The sequence below is a fragment of the Heteronotia binoei genome, chromosome 4, assembly GCF_032191835.1.
Source record: "Heteronotia binoei isolate CCM8104 ecotype False Entrance Well chromosome 4, APGP_CSIRO_Hbin_v1, whole genome shotgun sequence".
Classification (NCBI taxonomy): Eukaryota; Metazoa; Chordata; class Lepidosauria; order Squamata; family Gekkonidae; genus Heteronotia; species Heteronotia binoei.
In genome coordinates this window covers 178,591,258-178,608,593 of record NC_083226.1, presented here as the reverse complement: position 1 = coordinate 178,608,593, position 17,336 = coordinate 178,591,258, and the positions used below count along the sequence as shown (strand labels likewise).

The 17,336-nt window shown below is 48.4% G+C and overlaps 1 protein-coding gene and 1 non-coding gene across 17 annotated transcripts in view; one reads left to right on the top strand and one right to left on the bottom strand.

Moving 5' to 3' along the window:
• CELF4 (CUGBP Elav-like family member 4) overlaps window positions 1–17,336 on the bottom strand; it is a 1,320,822-nt gene that overhangs the window by 925,033 nt on the left and 378,453 nt on the right. The window lies entirely within an intron of this gene.
• Window positions 2,945–3,016, top strand: TRNAA-UGC (transfer RNA alanine (anticodon UGC)). The gene has a single exon. It is a non-coding gene; the product is annotated as a tRNA-Ala (tRNA).

Here is a 17,336-nt window from a genome sequence, read left to right as displayed (position 1 = left end):
AGGCCAATGGCCCATCCAGTCCAACACTCTGTGTCACACAGTGGCCAAAAAATTATATATATATTATACACACACACTGTGGCTAATAGCCACTGATGGACCTCTGCTTCATATTTTTATCTAACCTCCTCTTGAAGTTGGCTATGCTTGTAGCTGCTACCACCTCCTGTGGCAGTGAATTCCACAAGTTAATCACCTTTTGGGTTAAGAAGTACCTCCTTTTATCCGTTCTAACCCAACTGCTTCCTTCTGAGGTTGGTAAAATGAGCACCCAGCTTACTGGGGGGAAAGTGTACATGACTGGGGAAGGCAGTGGCAAGGAAAGGAAAGGTCCCCTGTGCAAGCACCAGTCATTTCTGACTCTGGGGTGACATCGCTTTCACAACGTTTTCACGGCAGACTTTTTTACGCGGTGGTTTGCCATCGCCTCCCCCAGTCTTTTACACTACCCCGTAAAAAGTCTGTTGTGAGAATGTCCTGATGTGATGTCACCTCATGGGTTGGTAATAGGGTTGCCCATCCCCAGGTGGGGGCAGGGGATTCCCCGGTTTGGAGGCCCTCCCCCTGCTTCAGGGTCATCAGAAAGGGGGGAATGTCTGCTGGGCACTTCCTTATTCCCCACAGAGACCTATTACCATAGGGTATAATGGAGAACTGATCCATGGGTATCTAGAGCTCTGGGGGGCACCTTTTTTTAAGGTAGAGGCACCACATTTTCAGAATAGCATCTGGCGCCTCTCCTCAAAAGACCCTCCGGGTTTCAAAAGTATCGGACCCGGGGGTCCAATTCTACGAGCTTGCAAAAGAAGGTGCCCCTTTCCTTTATGATTTCCAATTGAAAGGCGTACGGCATTCAATTGTGCTCGTCACAACTTTGCTCCTGGCTCCACCCCCAAAGTCCACAGCTATTACTTGGCGACCCTAGTTGGTAACGACGTAGTGCTTGCACAGGGATCTAACTTTACCTTTACCGTACACCAACACTGCTGCCTTCCAAAACCCAGCAGGTTATTATTATTTTTTTTCTTCTCAATCAGGAGGCACCACTGGGGACCTTTTGGAAAGAACAGCCGGCTACACATCTTTTAATAAATCCTTTGAGGGTTTCTTTAGTCGTTTTTTCGCCAAGAGGAGAGAGCCTCCCTTATAAATAGGGCTTTATCGTCATCCAAGAGCCCCGGGGCACAGAGCCGTACTGCAGTCGGAACTCTCTGCTCACGACCTGCTCACGAACTCTCTGCTCACGACCTGAGTTCCATCCCGGTGGAAGCTGGTTTCAGGTAGCCGGCTCAAGGTTGACTCAGCCTTCCATCTTTCCGAGGTCGGTCAAATGAGTCCCCAGCTTGCTGGTGGGAAAGTGGAGATGACTGGGGAAGGCAAGGGCCAACCACCCCGTTAAAAAGTCTGCGTGAAAACGTTGCGAAACAACGTCACCCCAGAGTCAAAAACGACTGGTGCTTGCACAGGGGGACTACCTTTTTTACATTGTAACAGGTCGGTTCAGGAAAATGTGCTCTGTTTCTACGGGTGTAATACCATCCTTTACATTGCTTCACAAGTTACACTTAAGAAGAAGAAGAACATATTGGATTTATATCCCGCCTTCCACTCCAAAGAGTCTCAGAGTGGCTCACAATCTCCTTTACCTTCCTCCCCCATAACAGACACCCTGTGAGGTGGGTGGGGCTGGAGAGGGCTCTCACAGCAGCTGCCCTTTCAAGGACAACCTCTGCCAGAGCTATGGCTGGCCCAAGGTCATGCTAGGAGGTGCAAGTGGAGGAGTGGGGAATCAAACCCGGTTCTCCCAGACAAGAGTCCGCGCACTTAACCACTACACCAAGCTGGCCCCGGACACCACAATGAAACCCACTCCCTTTATTCAAAGAGCAGCGGAATTGGCGAAAGGACTTCCCACATTTCCTTCTCTATTCTTTACACAATGCAAGTCTTTGTTTTAGATTTGGGGATCTGGGATGGATGTGGCTCTGGTTCATTCCTCTAGATTCAGTTTGATGACTGCCACATACATGCGCTAATGAGACACGCTACCTATCGAAGACTCCACAGAGTGGTGTTGGAGGAGAGTTTTATGCAGGGGTGGAATTCTAGCAGGAGCTTCTTTGCATATTAGGCCACACCCCCTGATGTAGCCAATCCTCCAATAGCTTACAAAAAAGGAGCCCTGTAAGCTCCAGGAGGATTGGCTACGTCAGGGGTGTGTGGCCTAATATGCAAAGGAACTCCTGCTACCCAAAAAAGCGCCTTGGTAACTGCACTGAACATGGAGGTTCCATTTCATCAATGTGGTGAAAAAGCACATTTTTCTTCATTGCCAAAAGCCGGGGTGGAATTCTAGCAGGAGCTGCTTTGCATATTTGGCCACACACCTCTGAGGTAGCCAATCCTCCAAGAGCTTACAAGGCTCTTTTTTGTAAGCTCTCGGAGGGTTGGCTACAATAGGGCTGCGTGGTCTAATACGCGATAGATCCCACCCTCGCCAAAAGCCCCTCTCAAATCATTGCCGGGAAGAAAGTCGGAGAATAAAAACAAAACCGTTCTTTTAGAAAGGGCATCATGCAAGGTGTCATACCGGCAAGGGGAGATGATGTCATTTCGACATCAGAAAGGACCTACTTGGAAATGAAGAGAAAAGCGCCCACTGCCAAGAGACTCCCAGGATTGAGGGTAGCAAATGGCCTTTAATGCCTGGCTTACGACTTCGCCGTTCCAAGCCCTGTCAACCTGTGAAGAATGGCCCTTTTGGTGGTAATGCCTGCTAAAGAAAGCCGTTTATTCAGGTCCTTTTCCCAGCAGAATGCCCTTGCCTCCTCAGCTCTGCCTTCTATCTAGTTAAGTAGTAAAAGTGACCGTTTTCCCTCTGTGAACGCACAATCTATCAAGTCCGGCTTGATCATTCCTTTCCGATACACTCAGCGACTGGGGAGGGGCTGTGGCTCGGCGGTAGAGCATCTGCTTTGCATGCAGAAGGTCCCAGGTTCAATCCCCGGCATCTCCAGTTCGAAGGACCAGGCAGGAGATGATGGGAAAGACCTCAGCAGTTCATCACTAGAGCATCTGCTTGGCATGCAGACGGTCCCCGGTTCAATCCTCAGCATCCCCAGTTAGAAGGAACAGGCAGTGGGTGATGGGAAAGACCTCAATTACTCATCACTAGAGCATCTGCAGAAGGTCCCGGGTTCAATCCTCAGCATCTCCAGTTAAAAGGGCCAGGCAGGAGATGATGGGAAAGACCTCAGTGGCTCATCACTAGAGCATCTACTTGGCATGCAAAAGGTCCCAGATTCAATCCCCAGCATCTCCAGTTCAAAGGGCCAGGCAGGAGATGATGGGATAGACCTCAGTGGCTCATCACTAGAACATCTGCTTGGCATGCAAAAGGTCCCAGGTTCAATCCCCAGCATCTCCAGTTCAAAGGAACAGGCAGGTGGTGATGGGAAAGGCCTCAGTGGCTCATCACTAGAGCATTTGCTTGACATGCAGATGTTCCCAGGTTCAATCCCCGGCATCTCCAGTTCAAAGGACCAGTCTGTAAGTGATGTGGAAGATTTCAGCCTGAGATCCTGGAAAGCTGCTGCCAGTCTGAGTAGACAATACTGCAGGGGTGTCAAACTCATTTGTTATGAGGGCCAGATCTGAAAACTCATTTGTTATGAGGGCCGGATCTGACATAAATGAGACCTTGTTGGGCCAGGCCATGTATGGCCAGGCCATGTATGTACTTATTTAAGATTAGATAGCAGAGATATAAACTTTATAAAAGATACAGACAAACACCATTATTATTTTTTTTAAAACTTAAAACATGCTTAAAAAGTATGTTATGACTCATTGGTCTTAAAGGTGCTTTCCTTAAATTTCTCCCATGGAATCCAGGGAACTGGGCAAAGGAAACTCTGGCTCTTTCCTTCCTTCCCCAGTGGATGGAGGGGACCCTCAGCCAATAGAAGGAAGAGAGGCTTGGCTGAGTAGCTCTGCCGTGTGATTGAGAGAGCCTGGAAAAACAAGCTCTGCTTTCCCCTCTTCCTGTCCAAGGGAGGAGCCTCAGTCAATGGGGAAAATAGAGGTTTTCCTCGGTAGCTCCTGTGCGATTGAGCAAGCCTTGCAAAGCAAGCTGTGATGCAGAAGCAAGCAAGAGAGAGGGAGAAGGAAGCAGATGACAGCCAGTTGCTTGGGGGCCTGATAGGAGCCCTCTGGGGGCCAGATTCAGCCCCCGGGCTACAGGTTTGATACCCTTGCAATGCTGACCTTGGGTGCGTTCACACTATGCTAAAGAATGGCTTTTGCAACTGGACTTTTGCAGTTCTTACACAGTGAAATCCAGTTGCCAAACCCATTACCTAGCGTAGTGTGGACACACCTTTTGATGGACTAATGGGATGATTCAAAATAAGGCCGCTTCACGCATGTGCTGGGGATGGGAGATCCTCAGGAAGTCTTAACAGCCTGTTCTTGAACATAGCGGAAGGCAAGGCTTTAACAGAAGCAGTTCATTTAAGGTCACCTGACCTTATGAAGTAATATACTATAGTAATTATTACATATTGCTATAGAAGTAATAGAAGATCCTTTAATCACAATGTACAACGCAGAGCACGGCACCCTTCGCCCCCCAAAAAACTGTCTGGCCTTTAATGGCTTGTGCAATCACGACTCAAAGTTGTTCTGAGGCTTGTGTCTCATTTGATATTTTGTAATTTCATTCAGGAGCGGGGGGTCATTTAGTAGAAAAAAGAGGTGCTGGAGCTCATTAGCACAACTCCTTTACTCGACTCCTTTGCATCTGCCGCACACGTCTGACATCATCGGAAGGGGTACTCAATTGTACTCAATTGTACTCAATCATCGGAAGGGGTACTCAGCAGCTACCTTAATATGCTTCTGGAATTAGAATTGTCATGATAAAACCTTCCTCCCATCCAATACTCCCTTCTAACTTTGGGAGCAAAAGTTCTGAGATACTACATAAATTAGCTTGCTCTGAGGTCATTTTTCCTGAGACAAAAATGTGTGAGCCAGAAGCTAAGAAAACTGTGAGCTTGCTCACACTAACTCAGCTTAGAGAGAACGCTGCTCCCGCCATACTTTTTAAATTACTTTCTCCTCTGCGGCCACAGTGGCATGATGAAGATATCCATCGTCTGCTTTATATGTTTTGGTTATGTCCCCATTTTTATGAGGAAAAATATTAGAAAGTTTTGTCAAACCTTAAGAGTTCAGCAAAATTCTCACAGGGGGTTTGAACAATGGAGCCCCGAAGCAAGTGTTTTTTTTGGGGGGGGGCGGTTAAGAAAAAGCACAATAACATTTAGAGGTTCTGGAACTCTGGCAGAATAAAAAGAGCGCCAAACACGTCAGCCTCGTGTTTGAGCAAAATGGCATGTTTTGTTCCACAAGACATACGGAGGGCGGAATCCAACTCTTTCATGCCTTTTGCTGAGCAGAAGAGAAACTTGTAGGGTTGCCAATCCCCAGGTGGGGGCAGGGGATCCCCCAGTTTTGAGGGCCTCCCCTCGCTTCAGGGTCATCAGGAAGCAGGGGGAGGGAAGGGAAATGGGTGGCAACCCCACCCACATGGCCCATCTGGAAATGGGAAAAGGAAAAAGGAAATGTAAAGGGCGGGGGGGAAACACTATCTAATGAAACATTTCCTTTCACCAAAGAGCAGAGTTGGATTGAAAAGATGCCCTTTTGAAACACAGGTTCAGGTCATAAGAACATAAGAGAAGCCATGTTGGATCAGGCCAACAGCCCATCCAGTCCAACACTCTGTGTCACACAGTGGCCAATAAGTTTTATATATATATACACACACACACACACACTGTGGCTAATAGCCACTGACGGACCTCTGCTCCATATTTTTATCTAACCCCCTCTTGAAGCTGGCTATGCCTGTAGCCGCCACCACCTCCTGTGGCAGTGAATTCCACATGTTAATCACCCTTTGGGTGAAGAAGTACTTCCTTTTATCCGTTCTAACCCGACTGCTCAGCAATTTCATCGAATGCCCACGAGTTCTTGTATTGTGAGAAAGGGAGAAAAGGACTTCTTTCTCTACCTTCTCCATCCCATGCATAATCTTGTAAACCTCTATCATGTCACCCCGCAGTCGACGTTTCTCCAAGCTAAAGAGCCCCAAGCGTTTTTAAGGTCAGTTTCCTGGCATCACCCTTTGACTTTGGGTTACCAATCCCCAGGCGGGGGCAGGAAATAAAGGTTACCACGAACCTCTGCGAGAACCAGCCTCAAAAATAATGCAATTCAAACGCTGCTCGTAACACTTCGTAAATCGACAAACTTTCGTCGGGTCACCCAAAAATGGTAAGGGAACAATAAGGAACATATGCCCACACCCACAGTCACCGAGAAACAAATTAATGCCCAAATTATATCAACAGCTGGGTGCAGGTGAAGATTCAAATGGTAGAGGCTTTCCGGAAATTAACCATACCAAATGGACGTTGGCGCAAGCGACAGCATTGAAATTGGATTCGATATTTCTCTCCGAAAGCTCGTCGAAGCGATAGCGAAACGTGGGCTGCATACCACCGCATCACGCTTTACTTCCTGTGTTTTCCTGTACAGAAGATAAAATTTGCGGAGCGTGGATCTCCGTGGAAGACTTCGTGAAGAACGACTTGAACTTTTTAGCAGCAGCACTCCGTGCGAAAGACTCCACCATTTGAATTTTCACCTGCACCCAGCTATTTGGAGAGCCAGTTTGGTGTCCTGGTTAAGTGTGCGGACTCTTATCTGGGAGAACCGGGTTTGATTCCCCACTCCTCCACTTGCACCTGCTGGAATGGCCTTGGGTCAGCCATAGCTCTGGCAGAGGTTGTCCTTGAAAGGGCAGCTGCTGGGAGAGTCCTCTCAGCCCCAACCACCTCACAGGGTGTCTGTTGTGGGGGAGGAAGGGAAAGGAGATTGTGAGCCACTCTGAGACTCTTCGGAGTGGAGGGCGGGATATAAATCCAATATCTTCATCTACCTCACAGGGTGTCTGTTGTGGGGGAGGAAGGGAAAGGAGATTGTGAGCCGCTCTGAGACTCTTCGGAGTGGAGGGCGGGATATAAATCCATTATCTTCTTCTTCTGTTGATATAATTTGGGCATTAATTTGTTTCTCGGTGACTGTGGTTGTGGGTCTGTGTTCCGTATTGTTCTCTTACCATTTTTGGTTCACCCAATGAAAGTTGGTAGATTTGCTAAGTGTTATGAGCAGTGTTTGAATGGCGTTACTGTTGAGGCTGGTTTTTGCGGAGGTTCGTGCAAACCTTTATTTCCTGCTCCGGTATCCACATTACTCTTTGTTGGTTGCTCAATCCCCAGGTGGGGGCAGGGGATCCCCTGGTTTGGAGGCCCTCCCCCCGCTTCAGGGTCATCAGAAAGCGGGGAGAGGGGGAGGGAAATGTCTGCTGGGCACTCATTATTCCCTATGGAGACCAATTACCATAGGGAATAACGGAGAATTGATCTGCAGGTATCTGGGGCTCTGTGGGGGCTGTTTTTTTTTGGGGGGGGGGTTAGGTAGAGGCACCAAATTTGCAGCATAGCTGTCAGTGCCTCTCCTCAAAACACCCTCCAAGTTTCAAAACGATTGGACCGTGGGGTCCAATTCTATGAGCTCCAAAAGAAGGCGCCTCTGTCCTTCATTATTTCCAGTGGAGAGAAGGCATTGAAAAGGTGTGCGGTCCCTTTCGATGTGACGGCCAGAACTCCCTTTGGAGTTCAAGTCTGCTTGTTACAACCTTTCTCCTGGCTCCACCCCCATGTCTCCTGGCTCCACCCCCCAAAGTCTCCTGGCTCCACCCCCAAAGTCACCAGATATTTCTTGAATTGGACTTGGCAGCCCTTCTTTGACGCCTCCCTTCAAAGGTCTCCTCTGAAAAAAGCCTCTGCACTTGCGTCAGAATCAAGCCCATCGGTGTCTTCCTAATGAATATATGTGTCAAGCAGTACGCATTGATGTGCTACCCATTAAGTTATACACAACCCATTTCAGGTTCTTAAAGGGTAAGTATATTTCAGCATTCCATTATTTTTAATGTCTTCCGGAATTGCAAAACCCCCTCTCTTTGGTAGTTTTAGCATTTCAGGGAAGTTCTGTTTCAGCTTTACGGATAGATTCATAAGGAATATTCGCTCCCAAAATATCTTCTTACAAAGTACCCATGTTACAAAATATGGGGACCAGGAGGGGGAGGAGCCCCAGTCAGTGGAACCGAAGAGGGCCTTGGCTCAGTAGCTCTGCTGTGCGATCGAGAGAGCCTGGCAAAGCAAGCTGTTCCTCCACCCTTCCTCCAAGGGAGGAGCCTCAGCCAATGGAGAAAATAGAGGCTGCACCGGAGCTCCTGTGCGATTGAGCAAGCCTGGCAAAGCGAGCTGCGATGCAGAAGGAAGCCAGAGAGAAGGCGAAGGAAGCAGACGGCAGTCAGTTGCTCGGGGGCCTGATAGGAGCCCTCCGGGGGTTTGATTTGGCCCCTGGGCTGCATGCTTGACACCCCCGATTTAGGTTGATCCCGCATTGAGCAGGCGGTGGGACTAGAGGGCCTGTAATGTCCCTTCCGACTCTTCGATTCTATTACTCTGTCGAGCACTTGACTCTCTCCGTCCAGAAGTTGGCTGCAAGTTACGCCAGACAAAGATGCACGTCAGCAACCGTGCCTGCTATTGCATTGCGATATTAAACGGAGTTCCTTTCGCAGCACACCCCCTCATTAATTCTGTCCCAAGACACCCGATGGTGGAATCAGAAGTATCAGCTCCGCTGATTGATCCCATGATCACGTATCTCAGGTCAAAATTAATTAAGACGGCAACAGAAACGGGCATGGTGACCAATTACCTGGACAGGAGACCATCTGGGCGGGCTACGCAAGTTGCTCTCCACTCAGTCGCCAAAGTAGCTGTTAGAGGTAATGGTCTACACAGTGGTTCATTCTTAAACACGATGCATTTCCTCTCTCGAACGATCTCCGCATCCCCAAGGGAAGGCGCTCTTGGCCTTGGCATTCAGGAAACCAGGGCAACTTAAGTCCCACCCGGGCAACCTCAGTTACTCCCGAGCTGGAGATGGATGCAAACTCCAACGTGTTGGGCAAGTCCATCTGCCCTCTCCCCTATTTCTGTTGAGCCCCCTCCCCCCACCTTCATTCATCGTAACCATAAAACATTCATTTGCGCTTCTGACCAATTGGAAGGCCCTCCGGGGAGGCCATAAAGGGGGGGGGCATCGGGGTTATAATGAATGTAAATGCCAGGTGTTTAAGCCTGGTAATGGGCAATTTGCAACACTCAGCAATATGCACAATAAGCAAACCTCACGTTATAGCACCTGATAGTGGCGCAATGGCCGTTTGGAGAGAATGAAACATTTTACGACCTCTGTGTGGCCCTGATCTCATGATCTAATAATAGTCTGGACCAAATTAGTTCCTGCTATAATGCGTTGGAGTGTTAGGGGGTGGCATGCGTGGAGGGGGGCGCGGGCGGCAGGGGCAGGGGACGAAAAGGATATAAGGAAAAGTACTTTTCTCCCTCTCTCACGATAGGAGAACTCGTGGACATTCAATGAAATTGCTGAGCAGTTGGGTTAGAACGAATAAAAGGAAGTCCTTCTTCACCCAAAGGTTGATTGACACGTGGAATTCACTGCCGCAGGAGGTGGTGGCGGCTACAAGCATTGCCAGCTTCTAGAGGGGACTGGATAAGCATCTGGAGCAGAGGTCCATCAGTGGCTATTAGCCACAGTATATTGATGGAACTCTGTCTGGGGCAGTGATGCTGTGTATTCTTGGTGCTTGGGGGGAGCCCAGTGGGAGGGCTTCTAGCCCCACTGGTGGACCTCCTGATGGCACTTGGGGTTTTTTTGGCCACTGTGTGACACAGAGTGTTGGACTGGATGGGCCATTGGCCTGATCTAACATGGCTTCTCTTATGTTCTTATGTGACACAGAGTGTTGGACTGGATGGGCCACTGGCCTGATCCAACATGGCTTCTCTTATGTTCTTCTGTGACACAGAGTGTTGGACTGGATGGGCCATTGGCCTGATCCAACATGGCTTCTCTTATGTTCTTATCAAGTGTCTAAGCCAGAGTTGCAAAGGATCGAGCGGGGAATTGCAAAGTTGGGCTTTCTATTTCAAAGGATAACCTTCCGCCCAAAGTGGAACCGCCTTGCCCCACCAAGCCTCTTTTCAGAAGTCGAGGAATCTAAAAAGCAACTGTGTCAGAAATAAAAAACGTGTAACAAATTTACAAAAGTCTCTATTATATTGTGCAAAAGCATCCAAAATTCATGATAATGAATCCCATAATGCCCATATTACATATTTTAATTGACGGCTTCAAAATAAGAAAAAAATATGTAATATGGGTGTCGGGGAGAAGCTGGTCTGAGGACTTTGGCTTGTGAAGAAGCTGCGACGCGGCGGAACGCAATTTAAGCCGGTGATTGCACGGAGGCAAGAATTTTTCCTTCGGAAGCCGACATCCGTGGAAGGGCTCCATTTGGAATTTACTCTTGAGTAGTAGTACTCCTTACAGACTTTTTGCAAAAAAAAAAAATTCTGGAGTCATCCTTTGGAACTGTATTCTTTTGTTTGGGGCTTTATGCTTGTTCTGTGATTTATTATCATGAATTCCGGATGCTTTTGCACAATGTAATAGAGACTTTTGTAAATCTGTTATAAGTTTTGCATTTCCGACGCAGTTGCTTTTTAGATTCCTGTTCATACTGTGTTGCCACTGTTTGCTCTGCCTTTTCAGAAGTCGGCTATCGAGAAAATGACACCAGGATCTTTCCTGTGAAAACTGGAAGGAGAAGAATTATAGATTTATATCCCACCCTTCTCCCTGTATCAGAGACTCTGCCTTTTCAGAAGTCGGCTGTCAAGAAAATGAAACCAGGATCTTGCCTGTGAAAGCTGGAAGGAGAAGAATTATAGATTTATATCCCACCCTTCTCCCTGTATCAGAGACTCAGAGTGGCTTACAATCTCCTTTACCTTCCTCTCCCACAACAGACACCCTGTGAGGTGGGTGGGGCTGAGAGAGCTCTCACAGCAGCTGCCCTTTCAAGGACAACCTCTGCCAGAGCTATGGCTGACCCAAGGCCATGCTAGCAGGTGCAAGTGGAGGAGTGGGGAATCAAACCCGGTTCTCCCAGATAAGAGAGCTATGGCTGACCCAAGGCCATTCCAGCAGGAGCAAGTGGAGGAGTGGGGAATCCAACCTGGTTCTCCCAGATAAGAGAGCTATGGCTGACCCAAGGCCATTTCAGCAGCTGCAAGTGGAGGAGTGGGGAATCCAACCTGGTTCTCCCAGATAAGAGAGCTCTGGCTGACCCAAGGCCATTCCAGCAGGTGCAAGTGGAGGAGTGGGGAATCCAACCCGGTTCTCCCAGATAAGAGAGCTCTGGCTGACCCAAGGCCATTCCAGCAGGTGCAAGTGGAGGAGTGGGGAATCCAACCCGGTTCTCCCAGATAAGAGAGCTCTGGCTGACCCAAGGCCATTCCAGCAGGTGCAAGTGGAGGAGTGGGGAATCCAACCCGGTTCTCCCAGATAAGAGAGCTATGGCTGACGCAAGGCCATTCCAGCAAGTGCAAGTGGAAGAGTGGGGAATCCAAGCCGGTTCTCCCAGATAAGAGTCTGCGCACTTAACCACTACACCAAACTGGAGTGAAACGGATGCTACTAACCAGGCCTCGGACTCAGCGGGAGCTCACAGGAGCACAGCTCCTGAACCTTCCTGACAGCTCCACCTCCTCCTTCCCACCTTGTCCACTGAATAGTAGGTGCAGCTGCATAACAATCCCTGGATGAGCTGCGCCACCTTTTTTTCTACCAAACGACTCCTGCTACTAAGGCTGCTTTGAGCAGGGTTCCCCAGGCTTTTAGGAGCCTTTCCAGCTACCTATGGTAGGCTTGCCAATCCCCAGGTGGGGGCAGGAGATCCCCCAGATTGGAGGCCCTCCCCCCACTTCAGGGTCATCAGAAAGCAGGGGGAGGGGATAGAAATAGCTACTGGGAACTCCATGATTCCCTGTGAAGACTTATTCCTATAGGAAATAATGGAGAATTGATCCACGGGTATCTGAGGCTCTGGGGGGGGGGTGCTGTTTTTTGAGATAAAGGCACCACATTTTCAGCATAGCATCCAGCATCTCCCCAAAAGAGGAGAGGTTTTTTAAAAAAAAATTGAACCAGGGAGTCCAATTCTATGAGCCCCAAAAGAAGGTGCCCCTATCCTTCATTATTTCATATGGAAGGAAGGCATTAAAAAGGTGTGTGATCCCTTTAAATGTGATGGCCAGAACGCCCTTGGAGTTCAATTATGCTTGCTGCACCCTCGCTCCTGGCTCCACCCCCAAAGTCTCCTGGCTGCACCCCCAGATATTTCTTGAATTGGACTTGGCAACCATAATCTATGGCCAGCGACTAACATACATTAAGAACTGCCTCCTCCCATATGTACCTACACAGGGCTTTTTTTTGTAGCAGGAACTCCTTTGCATATTAGGCCACACACCCCTGAAGCAGCCAATCCTCCTGGAGCTTACAGTAGGCCCTGTACAAAGAGCCCTGTAAGGAATTCTAGCAGGACCACCTTTGCATATTAGACCACACCCTCCTGATGTAGCCAATCCTCCTGGAGCTTACAGTAGGCCCTGTACTAAGAGCCCTGAAAGCTCTTGGAGGATTGGTTTTATTGGTTTTAAGCTGCATTGTTTTTATGAATTGAAATGTATTGGTTTTAATGTTTAAATGTGAAGTATTTAATTGTTTATATTTAAATTGTTAAATTGTTATTGTTGGAAGCCGCCCTGAGCCACTCCTGGGAAGGGCGGGATACAAATCCCGAATAAATAAATAAATAAAAAAAATTGGCTACAGGAGGGGTGTGTAGCCTCATAGGAAAAGGAGTTCCTGCTACATAGAAAACACTGTATCTATTCATATGCTATGGTCACCTAGTTCAGATGTTCTGCTTCAGTTGCCCCCCCCCCCCACCATCTGAAGTTAGATGGCCTGCAATCCCAAGAAAGGGCCTTTTCAGTCATGGCACCAAAACGTGGGAACTCCTCCCATGTTTGTTGGATGTTGGATCAGGCCAATGGCCCATCCAGTGCAACACTCTGTGTCACATAAGAGAAGCCATGTTGGATCAGGCCAATGGCACATCCAGTCCAACACTCTGTATCACACAGTGGCCAAAATACACACAAACACACACACACAGAATGGCTAATAGCCACCGATGGACCTCTGCTCCATATTTTTATCCAATCCCCTCTTGAAGCTGGCTATGCTTGCAGCCGCCACCACCTCCTGTGGCAGTGAATTCCACATGTTAATCACCCTTTGGGTGAAGAAGTACTTCCTTTTATATGTTCTAACCTGACTGCTCAGCAATTTCATTGAATGCCCACGAGTTCTTTTATTGTGAGAAAGGGAGAAAAGGACTTCTTTCTCTACTTTCTCCATCCCATGCATAATCTTGTAAACCTCTATCACGTCACCCCGCAGTCGACGTTTCTCCAAGCTAAAGAGCCCCAAGCGTTTTAACCTTTCTTCATAGGGAAAGTGTTCCAAACCTGTAATCATTCTAGTTGCCCCTTTCTGCACCTTTTCCAATGCTATAATATCCTTTTTGAGGTGCGGTGACCAGAATTGCACACAGTACTCCAAATGAGACCGCACCATCGATTTACACAGGGGCATTTTGATACTGGCTGATTTGTTTTCAATTCCCTTCCTAATAATTCCCAGCATGGCGTTGGCCTTTTTTATTGCAATCGCACGCTGTCTTGCGTGGTTTGCCATTGCCTTCCCCAGTCTTCTACACTTTCCCCCCAGCAAGCTGGGGACTCATTTTACCGACCTTGGAAGGATGGAAGGCTGAGTCAACCTTGAGCCAGCTACCTGAACCAGCTTCCACCAGGATCAAGCTCAGGTCATGAGCAGAGCTTGGACTGCAGTACTGCAGCTTCAACACTCTGTGCCACGGGGCTTAACTTTTTGGCCACTGTATGGGACAGGATGCTGGGCTAGATGGACCACTGGTCTGATCCAGCAGGGCTCTTATGTACTTCCCATCTGTAGCTGCATTCAGATGGAAATCTGAGCTGAACTTTCTCCTGAATTTCTCAGGAACTGGAAAAACACAACAGGGGTGTGTGGGGTGGGGGGAGGGGGACCATACAGTTCAATGGGCAAGGCACTGCTTATGTTAATTTCGTGATGGTTCAATCAACTGTGTTCACACTTGGCTTGTTTTGTAGATCTCAGAGCAATCTAAAGAGCAAGTCAAGTGTGAAGGAAATTGAGATTTTTTAAAAAGAAAACCTACTTTCCACTGCCATAAAAAAAAAATCCCACTTTTTACCCCAAAACTTGTTATACTTCATCCATTTTTTTTTTTTGTTACTTGCAAGTGTGTAACCCTCCTTTCTGCCCCATCATAGAGTCCCCCAAGGCAGCCAACAAATTAAAACACACACATTCAAATAGCCCCTTAAAAGCCATTAAAACCAACACCCAAATACGTCATTAAAACAAGTTAAAATCCAAGTTTCACACAAGTAAAAAAAAAGGGGGGGGGAGGTGGGATCATCACTGTGGGAATGCTGAGGCAACAGAGAGAGGCAGGAGAATCTACCAAGGGAGTCAGTTCCAGAGTTTGGGGGCCGCAACCAAGAAGGACCTTCTGCGACTTGTCATCTACCTAGTCTCAGAAGGTAGGACTGCCTTTTATGGTTAGCAAAATTCAGGTCTTTTCTTTGGGGCAAATTGTTTGGACAACGTCTCCAGGCCTTATTTTGGGCAGGAGTTCACAGGAGCAGAACTCCAGAACCTCTAAATGTTAATGTACTCTTTCTTAAAGGTAAAGGTAAGTCCCCTGTGTAAACACCAGTTGTTTCTGACTCCGGGGTGGTGTCATATCACTACGTTTTCACGGCAGAACTTTTAGGGGGTGGGCTGCCGTTGCCTTCCCCAGTCATCTATACTTTCCCCCGGTAAGCTGGGTCCTCATTTGACCGGCCTCGGAAGGATGGAAGGCTGAGTCAAGCTTGAGCCGGTTACCTGAACCCGGTTTCCGCCAGGATCGAACTCAGGTCATGAGCGACGAGTTTGGACTGCAGTACTGCAGCTTTACCACTCTGCACCATGAGGCTATGTACTCTTGCTTACTCCCCCCCAAAAAAAAATCTTGCTCCTGGGCTCCATTGTTCAACCCCCCCCCCCCGTGAGAATTTTGTTAAAAGGTTTTAAAAACTTTAAAATATTTTGACTCACCAAAAATGGGAAAATATCCAAAGCATATCAAGCAGACAGATGGAAACCTTCATTATGCCACTGTGGCCATGCAGGAGAAAGTAATTTTAAAAGTATGATGAAAGTAAGAAGAAGAAGAAGATGAAGAAGATATTGGATTTATATCCCGCCCTCCACTCCGAAGAGTCTCAGAGCGGCTCACAATCTCCTTTACCTTCCTCCCCCACAACAGACACCCTGTGAGGTGGGTGGGGCTGGAGAGGGCTCTCACAGCAGCTGCCCTTTCAAGGACAACCTCTGCCAGAGCTATGGCTGACCCAAGGCCATTCCAGCAGGTGCAAGTGGAGGAGTGGGGAATCAAACCCGGTTCTCCCAGATAAGAGTCCACACACTTAACCACTACACCAAACTGGCTCTCAAGTAAGGTTGTATTATGACAATTCCAATTCAAGAAGCATGTTAAGGTAGATGCTGAGCTGTTCTAAGAACAGAAGAGAAGCCATGTTGGATCAGGCCAATGGCCCATCCAGTCCAACACTCTGAGTCACACAGTGGTCAAAAACATTATATATATATATACACACACACACACACAGTGGCTAATAGCCACTGATGGACATCTGCTCCATATTTTTATCCAGTCCCCTCTTGAAGCTGGCTATGCCTGCAGCCGCCACCACCTCCTGTGGCAGTGAATTCCACGTGTGAATCACCCTTTGGGTGAAGAAGGACTTCCTTTTATCCGCTTCTAATTTAGTACACCTTCTGGTGATGCTAAGGGTGTGTGGCATATGCAAATGAGCTGTGCTAAGGCTTTTTCTACAAAATGACCCCTGAACTTCTCACATCTATCAGATGATGAAGAAGATGATATTGGATTTATATCTCAGAGCGGCTCACAATCTCCTATATCTTCTCCCCCCACAACAGACACCCTGTGAGATGGGTGGGGCTGAGAGGGCTCTCACAGCAGCTGCCCTTTCAAGGATGACCTCTGCCAGAGCTATGGCTGACCCAAGGCCATTCCAGCAGCTGCAAGTGGAGGAGTGGGGAATCAAACCCGGTTCTCCCAGATAAAAGTCTGCACACTTCACCACTACACCAAAAGGCCACATCATGACCACATGGAAGTTGTGATCAGAAGGAATCTGATCCCCAGCATCTGCTTACCAAGAGCATCTGCTTGGTAAGCAGAAGGTCCCAGGTTCAATCCCTGGCATCTCCAACTAAAAAGGATCCAGGCAAGTAGGCGTGAAAAACCTCAGCTTGAGGCCCTGGAGAGACACAGGGACCGACGGTGGCTCAGTGGTAAAGAATCTGCTTGGTAAGCAGAAGGTCCCAGGTTCAATCCCCGGCATCTCCAACTAAAAAAGGTCCAGGGCAAGTAGGCGTGAAAAACCTCAGCTTGAGACCCTGGAGAGTGGCTGCCAGTCTGAGTAGACAATACTGACTTTGATGGACTGAGGGTCTGATTCAGTATAAAGCAGCTTCATATGTTCAGTCATTCATACAAAGTTCAGCAGAGGTTTTGTTAAACGCAAGCCAGATGGTCATTTCAGTCATCCCTGATTGATACAGATCTGTACACTCACATACATGCAGGTCTTGAATTCAGCAGGAACTCACAGGAGCACAGCTCCTGAACCTTTCTCAGGGTTCCCCCGCCTCCTCCCCACCAACCTTGTCCACTGAATAGTAGATGCAGCTGCATAATAATCCCTGGATGAGGAGAGTGGGCAGCCAGCCAGCCAGCCACCAAGAGCTTTGCCACGTCCCCAGCAGTCCTCATTAACCCCTGGAGAAGCCCACCCCACCCTTTCTCCACTTCTTATGTGATTTTGGGCAGCGGGTGGCTTGCTGGCCTTTTGACTGTAGAGAGGGGTGGGCCAGGAGAGCCCCAGGTGAGCGAGGCCTGCGTGGGTCGGCTGGATCTCTAGCCAGCTCAAGCAGGCCTCACTCGCCCAGGGCTCTCCTGTCTTCCATCGGGTTGTTTTCGGCTGGTGGGGGGGGCACAGCATATGCTAATGAGTTATGCTCAT